Below are 17,567 nucleotides of genomic sequence, written 5' to 3' on the forward strand. Positions count from 1 at the left end.
ATGCTTCATTTTATTGCGTCATTCTTGGCGCGGACTTTTTTGGCGCAAATTTTTTTTTTCTGTTTCCGGCGTCATACGTGTCGCCGGAAGTTGCGTCATTTTTTTGACATTTTTTGCGCCAAAAGTGTCAGCGTTCCGGATGTGGCGTCATTTTTTGCGCCAAAAGCATTTAGGCGCCAAATAATGTGGGCGTCTTTCTTGGCGCTAAAAAATATGGGCGTCACTATTGTCTCCACATTATTTAAGTCTCATTATTTATTGCTTCTGGTTGCTAGAAGCTTGTTCACTGGCATTTTTTCCCATTCCTGAAACTGTCATTTAAGGAATTTGATCAATTTTGCTTTATATGTTGTTTTTTCTATTACATATTGCAAGATTTCTCCGATTGACCCTGAGTCAGAAGCCACTTCTGGAAAAATGCTTAACTGAGTTTCAGTTCTACCAAAGCTAAGTTCATTTATTTTAAATGTTATAAATGTTTATCTTTAGCTATGGTTTGTAATAAGTTATTATGATATACTTTTACATGCATATTTCATTAGTATTTATGCTTTATACATTTCCATTCTTAAGTACAAGAAATGTTTAGAAGATTTATAAGAAATATTTTTTCTGATTAAGGCTTTGTCTGACTTCGTGCCTTCTAATACAATTTTTAGGTCTTTTTCACTTCTTTTTTAATTATTGAAGTTTCAAATGACCAACAACATACTGATTTATCCTTCTCTGATGATGTTTTTTTCTCTTTCAGAAATTCTCTTCATCAGATATTGACACTAACAAATCTACTTTTTTATATAATTTTTTTATTATTAAAGTACATTTGTTCTTTGTTGAAGAGGTGTTGATTATTTTGGATATTAAGGTAACTAGTTCTTTAAAACTAGCTGACACTATTTCTGCCTTTTTATTCTTCTGTGTTTTCAGAGGTTTTCTTTCCAATTCCCCATACTAGGGAATGGAATAGGCTGAGAATTTTCTTTTATTTTTAAACTATATTCTTTGTCAGCAGTTAAATTTAATTTGGAGGGTTCTCCAATTTATTGGAGCTATCTCTACTCCTACTAATTATGCTATTGTTTTTATAGCAAAATAGTATTTATTTTCCTTTATATAGTTATATCTTATTTTTGGAAAATTATTTAGTTTCAGGTACTTTTCTTGGTCCTGTGTTATTGCAATTGCTTCATTTTTTCTGTTTACTTTAAGATCAAGTATCAGATTATGATTTATTTTAGCATTGTTAAAGGGACAACATTTACTAGACTAGGTGCTGTTGCATTTGTCTTGTTGTTTTGCATTTTGCAAGTCCTCTGTTTTGACTGGTCCTTTAAACTGGACTATCATGCTAATGATTTCATTTGTGTCTTCATTTTATTGAATATATTCGCAAATGAGGGTTAATCTATGTCTTTAGCTATTTTAGCTAGAAGAATTTTGTGATTTTTAAAAAACAAAACAAAAAACAAAAAAGAAAATCCATATTTCTTTTGTTCTAAGATAATCAATTATAATTGGATTCAATTCTTAACTGTTACTATGGGCTTCAAGATTGAGTTCTAAGACTAAACTTTAAGCTTATTCTAGTTTGGTTGTTCTTATTAAGGAACGAATTCCTGAGTTCTTTCCCAAGTAACATGTTTATAATTGGGGTTTCAGCTCCCTAATATTGCGATGTACGTGCCGTATTCCAGCTTGGCTGGTAAGGGGCAGGTTAAGACTTCTTTGAAATTTATTTGGTTCTATTTTGTCCAAATTTCTTTGATTTTATTCCAGTAAGGCTAACACTTTCTTTCAGTGTGTTTCTGTCCTATATATTTTGGATACTGTTGAAGCATGGCTGGGTACCCATGGGGTTCAAGCGCTGCTCAGACCTGGAATCTTCTGGGGTATTTCTTCCAGTTCTTTTTTTCTAGGAACTGGGTTTTGGAGTTTTATTCAAACTATTCTGCCTTTTTTATGGTCATTGATAGCATTATTTGTTTTCATTTGATACAATAAATGCATATTCTTCATTTTTCTGTTTTCATTCAGATTATTTCCTGTGGATGCGGAATCTCATATGTTTCACTTGCTCTTCAGGACATAGTTAGAGGATCTTTTTTTCAAAAGCTCTTGATTCCTCACGCAAGGGTCACCTTTTTTAGGTTTCCAGATGGTTTATGTCACTATCTTTGTCTCTATCAGACAAGGGACAATTTGTATTGGGTTCCGTCTGTCGGTACCTTTAGTCTCTATTATTTCCTTCAGTTGCTATATATGCATACAAGTTTTAACAGCATTGGATTCAATTCCCTTTGCTCATTTTCAATGGAAAGATCCTTTCCAGCTTTTTATGAGTGTTGTTTCTTCAAGAACATGGTTGGAGGATCAATTAACCAAAAAGTTTGTTGATTCCTCAGACAAGAGTAACCTTTTTTTAGATTTCCAGATAGATTCAGTGTCCATGACTCTGTTTCTGTTGGATTAGAGACGTCTGAAATTGGTTTCAGCTTATCGAAACCTTCAGTCTCAATCATTCCCTTCGGTAGCCTTATGCATGGAAATTCTAGGTTCTTATGACTGCTGCATTGGACGTGTTCCCCTTTGCTCATTTTCACATGCAACCTCTTCAGCTCTGTATGCTGAACCAGTGGTGCCGGGATTATACAAAGATATCTCATTTAATATCTTTAAAACCGATTGTTCGACACCCTCTGACGTGGTACAGACCACCATCGTTTAGTTCAGGGGGCTTCTTTTTTTTCTTCCAACCTGGACTGTGATCTCAACAGATGCAAGTCTGACAGGTTGGGGAGCTGTATGAGGGTTTCTGACAGCACAAGGGGTTTGGGAAATCTCAGGAGGTGAGATTACCAATCAATATTTTGGAACTCTGTGCACTTTTCAGAGCTCTTCAGTCATGGCCTCTTCTAAAAAGAGAATCGTTCATTTGTTTTCAGACAGACAATGTCACAACTGTGGCATATGTCAATCATCAAGGAGGGACTCACAGTCCTCTGGCTATGAAAGAAGTATCTTGAATACTGGTATGGGCGGAATCCAGCTCCTGTCTAATCTCTGCGGTTCATATCCCAGGTATAGACAATTGGGAAGCGGATTATCTCAGTCGCCGAACGTTACATCCGGGCGAGTGGTCTCTTCACCCAGAGGTGTTTCTTCAAATGTGGGGACTTCCAGAAATAGATCTGATGGCTTCTCATCTACACAAGAAACTTCCCAGGTATTTGTCCAGATCCAGGGATCCTCAGGCGGAAGCAGTGGATGCATTGTCACTTCCTTGGAAGTATCATCCTGCCTATATCTTTCCGCCTCTAGTTCTTCTTCCAAGAGTAATCTCCAAGATTCTGAAGGAATGCTCGTTTTTTCTGCTGGTGGCTCCAGCATGGCCTCACAGGTTTTGGTATGCGGATCTTGTCCACATGGCTTCTTGTCAACTGTGGACTCTTCCGTTAAGACCAGACCTTCTGTCATAGGTCCTTTTTTACCATCAGGATCTCAAATCCTTAAATTTAAAGGTATGGAGATTGAACGCTTGATTCTTAGTCAAAGAGGTTTCTCTGACTCTGTGATTAATACTATGTTACAGGCTCGTAGATCTGTATCTAGGATGATATATTATCGAGTCTGGAAGACTTACATTTCTTGGTGTCTTTCTCATCATTTTTCCTGGCATTCTTTTAGAATTCCGAGAATTTTACAGTTTCTTCAGGATGGTTTGGATAATGGTTTGTCTGCAATTTCCTTGAAAGGACAAATCTCTGCTCTTTCTGTTCTTTTTCACAGAAGGTTTGCTATTCTTCCTGATATTCATTGTTTTATACAAGCTTTGGTTCGTATAAAACCTGTTATTAAGTCAATTCTCCTCCTTGGAGTTTGAATTTGGTTCTGGGGGCTCTTCAATCTCCTCCGTTTGAACCTATGCATTCACTGGACATTAAATTACTTTCTTGGAAAGTTTTGTTTCTTTTGGCCATCTCTTCTGCTAGAAGAGTTTCTGAATTATCTGCTCTTTTCTTGTGAGTCTCCTTTTCTGATTTTTCATCAGGATAAGGCAGTGTTGCGAACTTCTTCCTAAGGTTATGAATTCTAACAACATTAATAGAGAAATTGTGGTTTCTTCATTATGTCCTAATCCTAAGAATTCTAAGGAGAGATCATTGCATTCTTTGGATGTAGTTAGAGCTTTGAAATATTATGTTGAAGCTACTAAGAATTTCCGAAAGACTTCTAGTCTATTTGTTATCTTTTCCGGTTCTAGGAAAGGTCAGAAGGCCTCTGCCATTTCTTTGGCATCTTGGTTGAAATCTTTAATTCATCATGCTTATGTCGAGTCGGGTAAATCTCCGCCTCAAAGGATTACAGCTCATTCTACTAGGTCAGTTTCTACTTCCTGGGCGTTTAGGAATGAAGCTTCGATTGATCAGATTTGCAAAGCAGCAACTTGGTCTTCTTTGCATACTTTTACTAAATTCTACCATTTTGATGTGTATTCTTCTTCTGAAGCAGTTTTTTGGTAGAAAAATACTTCAGGCAGCTGTTTCAGTTTGATTCTTCTGCTTATAATTTCAGTTTTCTTCATTATAAGATTTAAACTTATTTTGGGTGTGGATTATTTTTCAGCGGAATTGGCTGTCTTTATTTTATCCCTCCCTCTCTAGTGACTCTTGCGTGGAAGATCCACATCTTGGGTAGTCATTATCCCATACGTCACTAGCTCATGGACTCTTGCTAATTACATGAAAGAAAACATAATTTATGTAAGAACTTACCTGATAAATTCATTTCTTTCATATTAGCAAGAGTCCATGAGGCCCACCCTTTTTTTGTGGTGGTTATGATTTTTTTGTATAAAGCACAATTATTCCAATTCCTTGTTTTTTATGCTTTCGCACTTTTTTCTTATCACCCCACTTCTTGGCTATTCGTTAAACTGATTTGTGGGGTGTGGTGAGGGATGTATTATAGGCATTTTGAGGTTTGGGAAACTTTGCCCCTCCTGGTAGGAATGTATATCCCATACGTCACTAGCTCATGGACTCTTGCTAATATGAAAGAAATGAATTTATCAGGTAAGTTCTTACATAAATTATGTTTTTTTGAGCAGACAGACTTTTCATCCCAGGGAGTGTGAGATCCAGCCTGACCCTCAAATGGGGGGTACCAGAGCTGGATCTGATGGCGTCTCAGCAGAATGCCTAACTCCCAAGGTATGGTTAGAGGTCAAGGGATCCGCAGGCCGCTCTGATAGATGCTCTGGCGTTCCCTTGGGTTTTCAGGTTGGCATACCTGTTTCCTCCATTTGCTCTCCTTCCACGAGTCATTGCTCGTATCAAGCATAAGAGAGGGTTGGTGATTCTCAAAGCTCCTCCGTGGCCTTGCAGTATATGGTATGCAGACCTAGTGGAAATTTCGTCTCTTCCACCTTGGAGACTTCCTCTGAGGAAGGACCTTCTACTTCAGGGTCCCTTCCTTCATCCAAATCTCTTTTCTCTGAAGATGACTGCTTGGAGTTTGAATGCTTAGTCCTGTCTAAGCGTGGGTTTTCTGAGTCTGTCATTGAGACCATGATTCAGGCTCACCAGCCTATTACTAGGAAGATTTACCATAATGTATGGCGTAAATATCTTTATTGGTGCGATTCCAAGGGCTACTTTTGAAGTAGGGTCAGGATTCCTAGGAATTTAATCTATTTTCCAGGATGGTCTGGAGAAAGGTTGGTCAGCAAGTACTCTGAAGGTCAGATATCTGCCTTGTATATTTTGCTTCATAAGCGTCTGGCTGATGTGCCAGACGTGCAATCTTTTTGTCAGGCCTTGATCAGAATCAGGCCTGTATTTAAGTCAGTTTCTCCTCCTTGGAGTCTTAACCTGGTTCTTAAGGTTTTACATCAGGCTCCGTTTGAGCCACTGCATTCCAAAGATATTAAGTTATTATCTTGGAAGGTTTTGTTTCTTGTTGCTATCTCCTCTGCTTGGAGAGTCTCTGAACTCTCAGCTTTGCAGTATGATTCATCTTATCTTTCATACCAATAAAGTGGTACTTCATACTAAGTTTGGTTTCCTTCCTAAAGTTGTTTCGGATAGAAATATTAATCAGGAAGTTGTTGTTCCTTCCTTGTGTCCTAATCCTTCTTCTCATAAGGAACGTTTGTTACACAACCTGGATGTTGTGTGTGCTCTGAAATTCTACCTACAGACGACTAACGATTTTCGTCAGTCTTCTGCTCTGTTTGTTTGTTTCTCTGGGAAACGTAAAGGTCAGAAAGCTACAGCTACTTCTCTTTCTGTCTGGTTGAGAATTATTATTCGTTTGGCCTGGACAGCAGCCTCCTGAGAGAAGTACTGCTCATTCCACTAGGGCTGTCTCTTGTTCTTGGGTTTTCAAGAATGAAGCTTCTGTAGAACAGATTTGCAAGGCGGCAACTTGGTCATATCTGCACACTTTTTCTAAATGTTATACTTTTGCCTTGGCTGAGGCTTCTTTTGGGAGAAAGGTTCTTCAAGCAGTGGTGCCTTCTATTTAGGTCTACCTGTCTTGTCCCTCCCTAATCATCTGTGTCCTCTAGCTTGGGTATTGATGATGCCGTGGACTCACCATATCTTAGGAAAGAAAACAAAATTTATGCTAACCTAATAAATTTCTTTATTTCCGGATATGGTGAGTCCAGGGCCCCTCCCTTTATATTAAGAGTTATTTTTGACTAAACCTCAGGCACCTGTACACCTTGTGTTGCTCCTTTTTTCTTTATATCCCTTCGGTCGAATGATTGGGGGTTGTGGATAAGGGAGTGATACTTAACAGTTTAACTGTGGTGCCCTTGGCCTCCTCCTGCTGGCCAGGAGTGATATTCCCAACAATAATTGATAATGCCGTGGACTCACCATATCCCGAAAGAAATTTATCAGGTAAGCATATATTTTGTTTTGCGTGGGATTTCCATAGTGCCGATATTACAAGTTGTGCGGTGAGGCTAAAATGCTTGTGTTCCAGCCTATACCGACACGATCCGTTCCGCAAACTGAGACCAGTAGTTATGAGTTTTGTGCAACAAAACTGTTATACAAAACTCATAACTAAAGTGTTACAAAGTACACTAACACCCATAAACTACCTATTAACCCCTAAACCGAGGCCCTCCCGCATCGCAAACACTAAATTAAACTTATTAACCACTAATCTGCCGCTCCCGACATCGCCTCTGCTATAATAAAGTTATTAACCCTTATTCCTCGACACCCCAACATCCCCCACACTATACAAAAGATATTAACCCCTATTCCACCACTCCCCGACATCGTCGCCACTAAATAAAGTTATTAACCCCTAAACTCCCAGCACCCCACATCGCAAATTTTTTTAACTATTAACCCCTATACCTAACAACCCCCTAACTTTAAATTAAACTTACAATATCCCTATCTTAAAATAAATAAAAACGTACCTGTGAAATTAAAAAACCCTGTTTAAACCATACATTAAACTAACATTACTATTATACTAAAATTAAAATAACTACAAATTAAATAAACTAAATTACACATTAAAAAAACCTAACACTACTAAAAAAAAATTAAATCTACAGTTAAAAAAATAAAAAATACTAAATTACAGAAAATAACCAATACTAAATTACAGAAAATAACAAACGAAATTATTCAAAATAAAAACTACACCTAATCTAATAGCCCTATAATAAAAAACTCATAGCCTACAATAAAACTACCAATAGCCCTTAAAAGGGCATTTTGTAGGGCATTGCCCTAAAAGAAATCAGCTCTTTTCCCTGTAAAAAAAATACAAAGACCCCCCCAACAGTAAAACCCACCCCCCCCAAAATAAAAAAAACTAACTCTAACAAAAACCTAAGCTACCCATTGCCCTGAAAAGGGAATTTGTATGGGCATTGCCCTTAAAAGGGCATTCAGCTCTTTTTCATTGCCCTTAAAAGGGCATTTAGCTCTTTTACGAATAGCCCAAACCCTAAACTAAAAACCCACCCAAAAAAAAAAAAAAAAAAACTAACACTAACCCCCGACTATCCACTTACAGTTTTTGAAGTCCGGACATCCAGGCAGCAAGGTCTTCATCCATCCAGGCAGCGTCTTCTATATTCATCCAGATGGCATCTTCTATCTTCATCACGGCGGTGCGGAGCGGGTCCGTCCTTCAAGACATCCGGCGTGGAGCATCCTCTTCATAATGTCGCCGCCTTACAGTGAATCTTCAATGCAAGGGTGTCGTATCATAATGGCGTCCCTTGCATTCCTATCGGCCGCTAGCAGGGGGTGTCGATCAACCCGATCGTATTCGGTCGGGGTGATTTCTGTCCGCCGCCTCAGAGCAGGCGGACAAGTTATGGAGCAGTGTTCTTTAGACTGCTGCTTCATAACTTCTTGATAACGTCTCTGTGACGGACTCCCCGCTACCCCGACTGGGTAGCGCCGTCGACCGGGTCCTTCCTCTGCCTGGAACAAGTGGCTGTGTGGCTTAGGAAAGTGATTCTAGCAGGAGCCCACCCAAATAACTAGACAGACTAGCATTCAGGTGAAAATGGAACTGATTTTATTGAAAACACACACTTCTTTTATACAGACAGCTCATCTTGATAAGACAGAGAGACAATGCCACAGTTTTCCCGCCCCTCCAGACTGACTGGCGCCTCCATAGCAACCATAGTCCACAGAATCCCAGGACACAGTGGTGACGGTTTTGGGGTGATCCCGGGGGAGCGGCGGCACAGGGTGTCATTTGAAAGCTCTCGGTCCCCAGATGCCGCAGTCCAAAAAGCAGCGTGATTCGTTATTGGGGACAGGAGATACAGCCCGTTGAAGTTATGGGGGTAGGGGTGTCCAAAACCCCCCAGTTTCCAAAGCAGCTCTCCTCCGGTAATTCCCCCACCTCTTGTCCTCCCTAGGGGCTACTAATCCCCAAAAGAGCGGAGCTCTGGGGCACATGGTTGCTGGAGCGACCAGGGGTAAAGTTAGCGGGTGTCCTGCTGTCCTGTGGCTGACTGGGAGTTCCAGGAGCCAGGACAGCCTGAGAGGGGTTAGGCGGGTGTCCGTGGTGAGGTGGCCGACCGGGAGTTCCAGGGGCCCGGCCAGCCTAGGAGGGTTTTCCTGGTCATACACCAGCTTTTCACAAGACAAGCAAACCAAAACTTCCAGGGATTGTGGTTGCTCTGAGGAGCCCAAAACCACTGAGAAACAACTGGGGTGAAGTCTATAGGGGGGCAAGGGTTCAGTCCCTGCAGCCCAGTATCCGTGACAACTCCCCCCCTCCAGTTCGGAAGACCCGGGTAGATCCACACATGGGTCGGCCTGGGGATGTTTATGCCACTTCAGTCCACTGGGAAAGTCCGTCAGCATTCCCATTGCTCTTTCCCGGTCGGTACTGGATGTCAAAGTTAAATGGCTGCAGGGCTAGGCTCAACCTCAACAGTCTCCCGTTGTCCCCGGAAACCCGTTGAGCCATACTAGGGGGTTGTGGTCAGTAAGGATGGTGAAGGGTCTCCCATATAGATAGGGCTGCAACTTCTTCAAAGCCCATACCAGCGCCAGACACTCTTTCTCAACCGCCGCATAGCCTACTTCTCGGGGTAGCAATTTGCTACTGATGTAGGCAACGGGGTGGTCCTGTCCTTTCTCGTCCGCCTGGCTTAGTATGGCCCCCAGCCCGAACATGGAGGCATCTGTGTGGACAGAAAAACGTTTGGCTGGGTTAGGAGCGGCCAGTACTGGGGCAGAGATTAAGGCAGACTTAAGACTCTGGAAGGCTTTTTCACACTCGGGGGACCACAAGACCTGTCAGGGAAGTCGTTTACGGGTCAGGTCAGTCAGGGGTTTGGCGAGGGTGCTGTAATTAGGGACGAACCTCCGGTAGTAGCCTGCAGTACCCAGAAAGGCAAGGACTTGGGTTTTGGTCCTGGGGGTGGGCCAGTTAGCCACTACCTCGACTTTGGCCGGCTCGGGTCGCTGCTTACCGCAGCCGACTCGGTGGCCTAAGTACTGAACTTCCGAGTGCCCAATAGTACACTTATCTGGCTTCAAGGTTAGGCTGGCGGCTCGAAGACGATCTAAGACAACGCCTAGGTGGACCAGATGGTCCTCCCAGGTCTCGCTGTAGATGGCGATGTCATCCAGGTATGCACAGGCATAGTCCTGGAGGTCATCCAACAGACGGTCTACCATTCTTTGGAAAGTAGCTGGGGCGTTCTTCATTCCAAACGGCATGACCTTAAACTGGTATAAGCCGAAGGGAGTGATGAAGGCAGACTTGGGGACGGACTGAGGGTCGAGGGGGATTTGCCAGTAACCCTTGCATAGGTCGAGGGTGGTCAGGAAGTGGCCCCGGGCAATTCGATCTAACAGGTCATGTACTCGGGGCATGGGATAGGCGTCAGTGGTGGTTCTGTCGTTGAGTCTACGGTAGTCAATGCAGAACCGGGTAGTTCCGTCCTTCTTGGGTGCTAACACTACCGGGGAGGCCCAGGGACTGTTGGATGGTTCAATGACACCGAGGTCCAACATTCCCCGGAGCTCCCGGTGCATACTGTCCCTGACGGCCTCTGGGACCCTGTAGGCAGCTTGCCGCAGGGGGGTCTGTCCCGGGGTCTCCACCTGGTGGATGGCTGTGGTGGTAAACCCAGGGACAGTAGAGAACATGTCACTTCTTTGTTCCAAGAGTCGCCGGACCTGCCTTTTCTGTCCAGGCTCTAACCTATCGTCTAGGGATATGTAATCTACCCCTTGGGGGGTGTCAGTAGGTCCAGGAAGCTCTGGCATTGGAAGACTTTCAGAGTCCTCCACTGCCGGCGCACAGATAGCGGCCACATCTCTGGGTCTCTCTATGTATGCCTTTAACATGTTCACATAAAAGGTTAGACGGATCCTTTCATCTGAACACTTCGCTACCAGGTATGTGGTGTTGTTCAGTTGTTCCACAACCCGGTAAGGTCCTTGCCAAGGGGCCTGTAGCTTGTCAGTTTTAACAGGCTTCAGAGCGAGGACCTTCTGTCCCACGATCAGGGTTCGGGTACGGCATTGCGATCGTACCATCGCTTCTGCCTGTGCTGAGAGGCTTGAAGGTTCTCGCGTACTTGGGCAGCCAGGTCCTTCAGCCGGTCTCTGAGCTGGAGTACGTACTCCACAACAGAGTGCTCTCCCCCCCCCCCGGTGGCTCCCTCCCAGTGGGCTCTTACCAAATCTAGCAGGCCCCTAACCTTTCGACCATATAGAAGTTCAAAGGGGGAAAAAACGGTGGATTCCTGAGGCACCTTTCGATATGCAAAGAGGAGGTGCGGCAGGAAACTCTCCCAGTCCTTGTGAGTGGCCGAGAACGTCCGAAGCAGTTGCTTTAGGGTCCCGTTAAACCTCTCACACAGCCCATTTGTCTGGGGATGGTAAGGGGCACTGTGCAGGGGTTTAATCCCGCACAACTCCCAGAGTTGTTGAGTGATTTCCACAGTGAACTGCGTTCCCTGATCGGAAACCACTTCCCGAGGGAAGCCTACCCTGGTTAATATCCGGAGCATCGCATCTGCTATGGTATCCGCCTTGATATTGGCCAAGGGGATTGCCTCGGGGTATCGGGGGGGCATAGTCCACAAATGTAAGGATGTATTTCTTCCCTGAGGGCAATGTCTACTGCCACTCGGCTAAAGGGTTCCTCAATAACGGGCAGGGAATGGAGGGGGCTTTCGTATGGTCACCCGTCTTTCCTACCTTCTGGCAAACCTCACAGGATTTACAGTACTCCTAAATATCGTCTGTAATGCCTGGCCAGAAGAAGGTTTGAGTCAAGCGGTGGTGGGTCCTTTTGCTTTCCTAAGTGGCCGGCTAAGGGGATGTCATGCCCTATGTTCAGTAGGTTGGACCGAAACTTCTTCGGTACGACCAGCTGGTGTTTGGGCACTGGCCATTTTCTCCTCTTGGAGATCCAGTACAGGAGCTCTCCCTCCCACTGGAACCGTTCGTCTCTGGGGCTCTGGGCGTCAGCACCTACTCGGTCTCAGTAAGGGGCTAGGGTCGGTCGCTCAAGGTTTCTTTGGCGAAGTCAGAGGGGGGTCGCCCAGGAGGGGGTGTCAGAAAGTTTGGGATTAGTCGGGACAGGCAGTTGGGGAAAGGTAGGAGTCGGGGGTGGTAGGTCTTACCTGGGTCCCCAGAGTTGGTGAGGTGGCTGGGCATCTGGCCTTCTGGCGGGTAGTCACTGGGCAGGTATCCGGAGAGGCATTTGCCACATAGGTGGACACAAGGTGGCCAAGGTCGTTTCCCAACAGGACCTCGGCAGGGATGTGGTGCATAACCCCCACTTCTACATTGCGGGAGTCGGTTTTCCAGTCCAAATGGACGCAGGCTGTAGGAATCCTGAGGACCTCACCTCCCGCTACCCCCACAGCAAGGGTGTGCCCAGTGCAGCCTGAGGGGGGAACGAGGTGAGGTTGGATCAAAGAAACGGTGGCCCCTGTATCTCTCATTCCTTGAGCCGCCTGCCCGTTGACCCAGATAACTTGCCGGTGTTGTTGTCGGTTGTCTTGGTCCATTGAGCTGACATGGTGCAAGACACCCACTATTTCTCCTGTCCACTCAGCAAAGGGGTCTGAGCTCGCTGTATGGGCACAATGGGCAGCGGCCTGATAGATGCGGGCTTGAGGAGACCCCCACGAGGTTGAGACAGGGTTCCTTGGCGGCTGGGCTGGGGGGTTTCATTGTCTGGCTGGGCAGTTGTCCAATCCTTCCTTGTAGGCAGCTACTAAAGATATTCTGGAAAATGTTTCTTCTCCGTTATGGTAATAGTGTAAGATATCACTGGCGCTCAGCAGATGGGGGGAGCTTTTATTGTAGTTCTGTGTTATACTATTAATAGTAATAGTTTACTTCAGGTCATAAAAGTGCTACATTTTATACTGGTATTTTGTAATGTTAAGCTCTTAGTTTACCACTTAATATGAGCGCAATGAGCAAATTCCCTGTGCTGTCCATTAATAGTATAAGCTGTGCTTAAAAAAGTTTTATACAAATGTCCAGCACCTCCACAGGAATTAGGTGCACACCATAGGGTATTGCACTCCCCTATACAAAGTAAATGTAACAAAAAGGCAGCACCTTTTTTCCAATGTATCCACTTAAAGTTTTATTGGAACATCGACCACATGATGCGGGAGAGAGCACTGGATCCGGGACATCATCCGACATCTCATCAGGGGACTTGGCAAAAGATACAAACAAGGAAGCAGCAAACACTACCAGAGACAACAGATCAACAAACCGAAGATTGCGCAGGACAGGACACTGTGCAAGAAATAGCGGCTAACATTTCAAATTATAAACTGACACAATGTGAAATGGACAAACTAAATAAGGGTCTCTCTTTTTGTCCTCATACCAAATGTGATTTCTTAAAGGACCAGTCAACACAGTAGATTTGCATAATCAACAGATGCAAGATAACAAGACAATGCAATAGCACTTAGTTTGAACTTTAAATGAGTAGTATTTTTTTTCTGACAATTTTAAAAGTTATGTCTATTTCCACTCCTACTGTACCATGTGACAGCTATCAGCCATTCACAAATGCATACACGCACCATGTGACAGCCATCAGCCATTCACAAATGCATACACGTACCATGTGACAGCCATCAGCCAATCACAAATGCATACACGCACCATGTGACAGCCATCAGCCATTCACAAATGCATACACGTACCATGTGACAGCCATCAGCCATTCACAAATGCATACACGTACCATGTGACAGCCATCAGCCAATCACAAATGCATACACGTACCATGTGACAGCCATCAGCCAATCACAAATGCATACACACTTATTCTTGCACATGCTCAGTAGGAGCTGGTGACTTAAAAAGTTTAAATATAAAAAGACAGTGCACATTTTGTTAATGGAAGTAAATTGGAAAGTTGTTTAAAATGGCTGCTCTATCTGAATAATGATAGTTTAGTTTTGATTGAGTGTCCCTTTAATCATACAGAAAGATTTACATTCCTTTTTTTTGCACAAATTAAAAACATTTTTTTGCACAGCAGAATATAGAAAACACTGTCATTGAACCTTTTATTGTGTGGGAATAGATTTTCTAACGTAAATCTTAGGAATAAGAGTCCCTGTACTCCTGTGGTATCTAATACAAGTGTAGATGACTTTATTCAGTAAGTACAAAAGGATTTTAAAGATAAAAAATAGGTGGTAATAAATATCCAAGATCTACAAATTTTTCAGCAAATGAATGGCAAGCTCTAAGAAACTTAAAAACAAACAATAACATAATATGTAAGCCTGCTGATAAGGGTGGAGCCACAGTGATCTTGGATAAATCATATAACATATCTGAAATCCTAACCCAATTACAATATAGGGAAATATATGTACCTCTATCTAGAGATCCTTCACATGAGATCAAGAAAGAATTGTTAAAGAGTGTTAACAATGCATTTAGAAATGGTCTGATTACACTGAAAGAAATAGATTTTTTTGGTCCCTGAAACTTTTACAATACCTGTTTTTTTTATACTTTGCCCAAAAATCACAAGGATAAAAAATCTTCTCCAGGCCTCCCAATTGTGGCAAGTACTGATTCAATTTGACAAATGTATCAATTTATTTGGATAACATTTTAATAGACTTTGCCACACAGTCAGCATCTTATTTGAGAGACACATGGGATTTCCTATTAAAATGAAAGAATCTACCTTTACATGTAGATAAGTTTATCCTGTTCTCTTTGGATGTAACTAGCCTCTACATCCATCACACACACTAGTGGGATGGGAGCAGTATCAAACATTTTAAAAACTATTGTAAATTTTTCAGAAGCTGAGAGTACATTTATCCTAGAATTGTTACATATAAAATTACATTGTAATTATTTCAAGACTAATTTTATCTGCAATGTCATGGTACTGCTATGAGGTCAAATGTCGCCCCAACATATTCATGAGTATGTACGAAGAGAAGTTTCTATACCCCCATAAATTATTCTTAGCACATGGTATGTGCTGGTTTCGGTACATAGATGATATTTTTGGCATATGGGGGGGCAACATTGACTCCCTAATGACTTTTGTACAAGATCTCAATACAGCCAATTACATATTACATTTAAGTTAACATCTAGTGAGGAATCTATTGACTTTCTAAGAAACTACAATAAGGAAGGAGGATTCTAATCTTAAAGCAGATCTCTTTAGGAAAAAAAGTGATAGAAATAGTCTGTTGCACATCCAGCAAATCTTATTAAAAGTTTACCAAAAAAGAAAATTGTTTCCGATGAGGAAACATTGAAAATCAGACTGAAAGAAATGGGGGATTTATTTCTGGCAAAGGATTATCCTGCAGCCCTGATAGAGCAACAACTAGAAGTAATTAATGGGATAACACAAGACTCATTACTGAAGGTTAAACACAAGAAGGAAGGTCATAAAGATAGGCTAACCTTTGTCTCAGAATTTAACTCTTTGAGTGGTCAAATATTAAAAATAATCAATAAACATTGGCATGAAAAGATTTAAATCCACATATTAAAGAGTTCAATTAAAGACCTATGCCTGCATTCTGAAGATGTAAAAATATAAGAGATGAAATAGTGAGAGCAGACATAGGTCCATAAAAGATACAGAATCATTTTTTTTATCTACCCCAAAATTGGGTTTATTCTCGGCAATACAGATTTTGTGATCTAATCAAATGTCCTTGCTCTAAAATCTACATAGGGGAGTCTAGTCAAAGGGTCCGGGATAGGATCATTGAACACAAGTCAAATATTAGACAAAAAAAATAGACAGGCCCCAGTGTCTAACCATTTTGTAGAGGCAGGTCATACAATAGCCCAGCTTAGGTACAAAGACCAAGAAGGGGCTGGGATAGGGTTAAACTATTGAAAGGCAGGGAAACCCTTTGGATATACAGATTTACAAACATTGATTTGATTCTGAATGGTATGAATATAAACGTAAATTTTATAAGATTTTGCAGATGTAAGAGGATGATAGAGTAAAAATAAAAAAAATATAAAAATGTATTCATTGCAGTTTCCAAGTTCTTTTGTTGTCCACTAGATGGAGCTATATAATTGTCATATATAATTGTCAAATTGGAAACAGAATTAAAATGGTTAATATAATTAACAAGATGACCCTATAAGAGAATTGTGTTAAACATTGTTTTTATGACATGATTAACCCCTTAATGATCGGACCATTTTTCAATTTTCTTACCCTTAATGACAATGGCTATTTTTACATTTCTGTGGTTGTGTTCAGCTGTAATTTTCCTCTTACTCATTTACTGTACACACACATATTATATACCGTTTATATACTCATTACTGTACTCACACATATTATATACCGTTTATATACTCATTACTGTACACACACATATTATATACCGTTTATATACTCATTTACTGTACACACACATATTATATACCGTTTATATACTCATTTACTGTACACACACATATTATATACCGTTTATATACTCATTTACTGTACCCACACATATTATATACCGTTTATATACTCATTTACTGTACCCACACATTATATACCGTTTATATACTCATTACTGTACTCACACATATTATATACCGTTTATATACTCATTTACTGTACACACACATATTATATACCGTTTATATACTCATTTACTGTACACACACATATTATATACCGTTTATATACTCATTTACTGTACCCACACATATTATATACCGTTTATATACTCATTTACTGTACACACACATTATATACCGTTTATATACTCATCACTGTACCCACACATATTATATACCGTTTATATACTCATTTACTGTACCCACACATATTATATACCGTTTATATACTCATTTACTGTACACACACATATTATATACCGTTTATATACTCATTACTGTACTCACACATATTATATACCGTTTATATACTCATTTACTGTACACACACATTATATACCGTTTATATACTCATTACTGTACCCACACATATTATATACCGTTTATATACTCATTTACTGTACACACACATATTATATACCGTTTATATACTCATTTACTGTACACACACATATTATATACCGTTTATATACTCATTACTGTACTCACACATATTATATACCGTTTATATACTCATTTACTGTACCCACACATATTATATACCGTTTATATACTCATTTACTGTACCCACACATATTATATACCGTTTATATACTCATTTACTGTACACACACATATTATATACCGTTTTTATACTCATTACTGTACCCACACATATTATATACCGTTTATATACTCATTTACTGTACTCACACATATTATATACCGTTTATATACTCATTTACTGTACCCACACTTATTATATACCGTTTATATACTCATTTACTGTACCCACACATATTATATACCGTTTATATACTCATTTACTGTACCCACACATATTATATACCGTTTATATACTCATTTACTGTACACACACATATTATATACCGTTTATATACTCATTTACTGTACACACACATATTATATACCGTTTATATACTCATTTACTGT

At 41.1% G+C, this 17,567-nt stretch overlaps 1 protein-coding gene across 1 annotated transcript in view; it reads left to right on the forward strand.

The window, feature by feature from the left end:
- The window catches only part of LOC128643505 (carboxyl-terminal PDZ ligand of neuronal nitric oxide synthase protein-like), a gene marked incomplete at its 5' end in the record, with an annotated part of 60,053 nt that overhangs the window by 14,714 nt on the left and 27,772 nt on the right, over nucleotides 1-17,567 (forward strand). The window lies entirely within an intron of this gene.

The sequence above is a fragment of the Bombina bombina genome, unplaced genomic scaffold, assembly GCF_027579735.1.
Source record: "Bombina bombina isolate aBomBom1 unplaced genomic scaffold, aBomBom1.pri scaffold_452, whole genome shotgun sequence".
In the NCBI taxonomy this organism is placed as follows: Eukaryota; Metazoa; Chordata; class Amphibia; order Anura; family Bombinatoridae; genus Bombina; species Bombina bombina.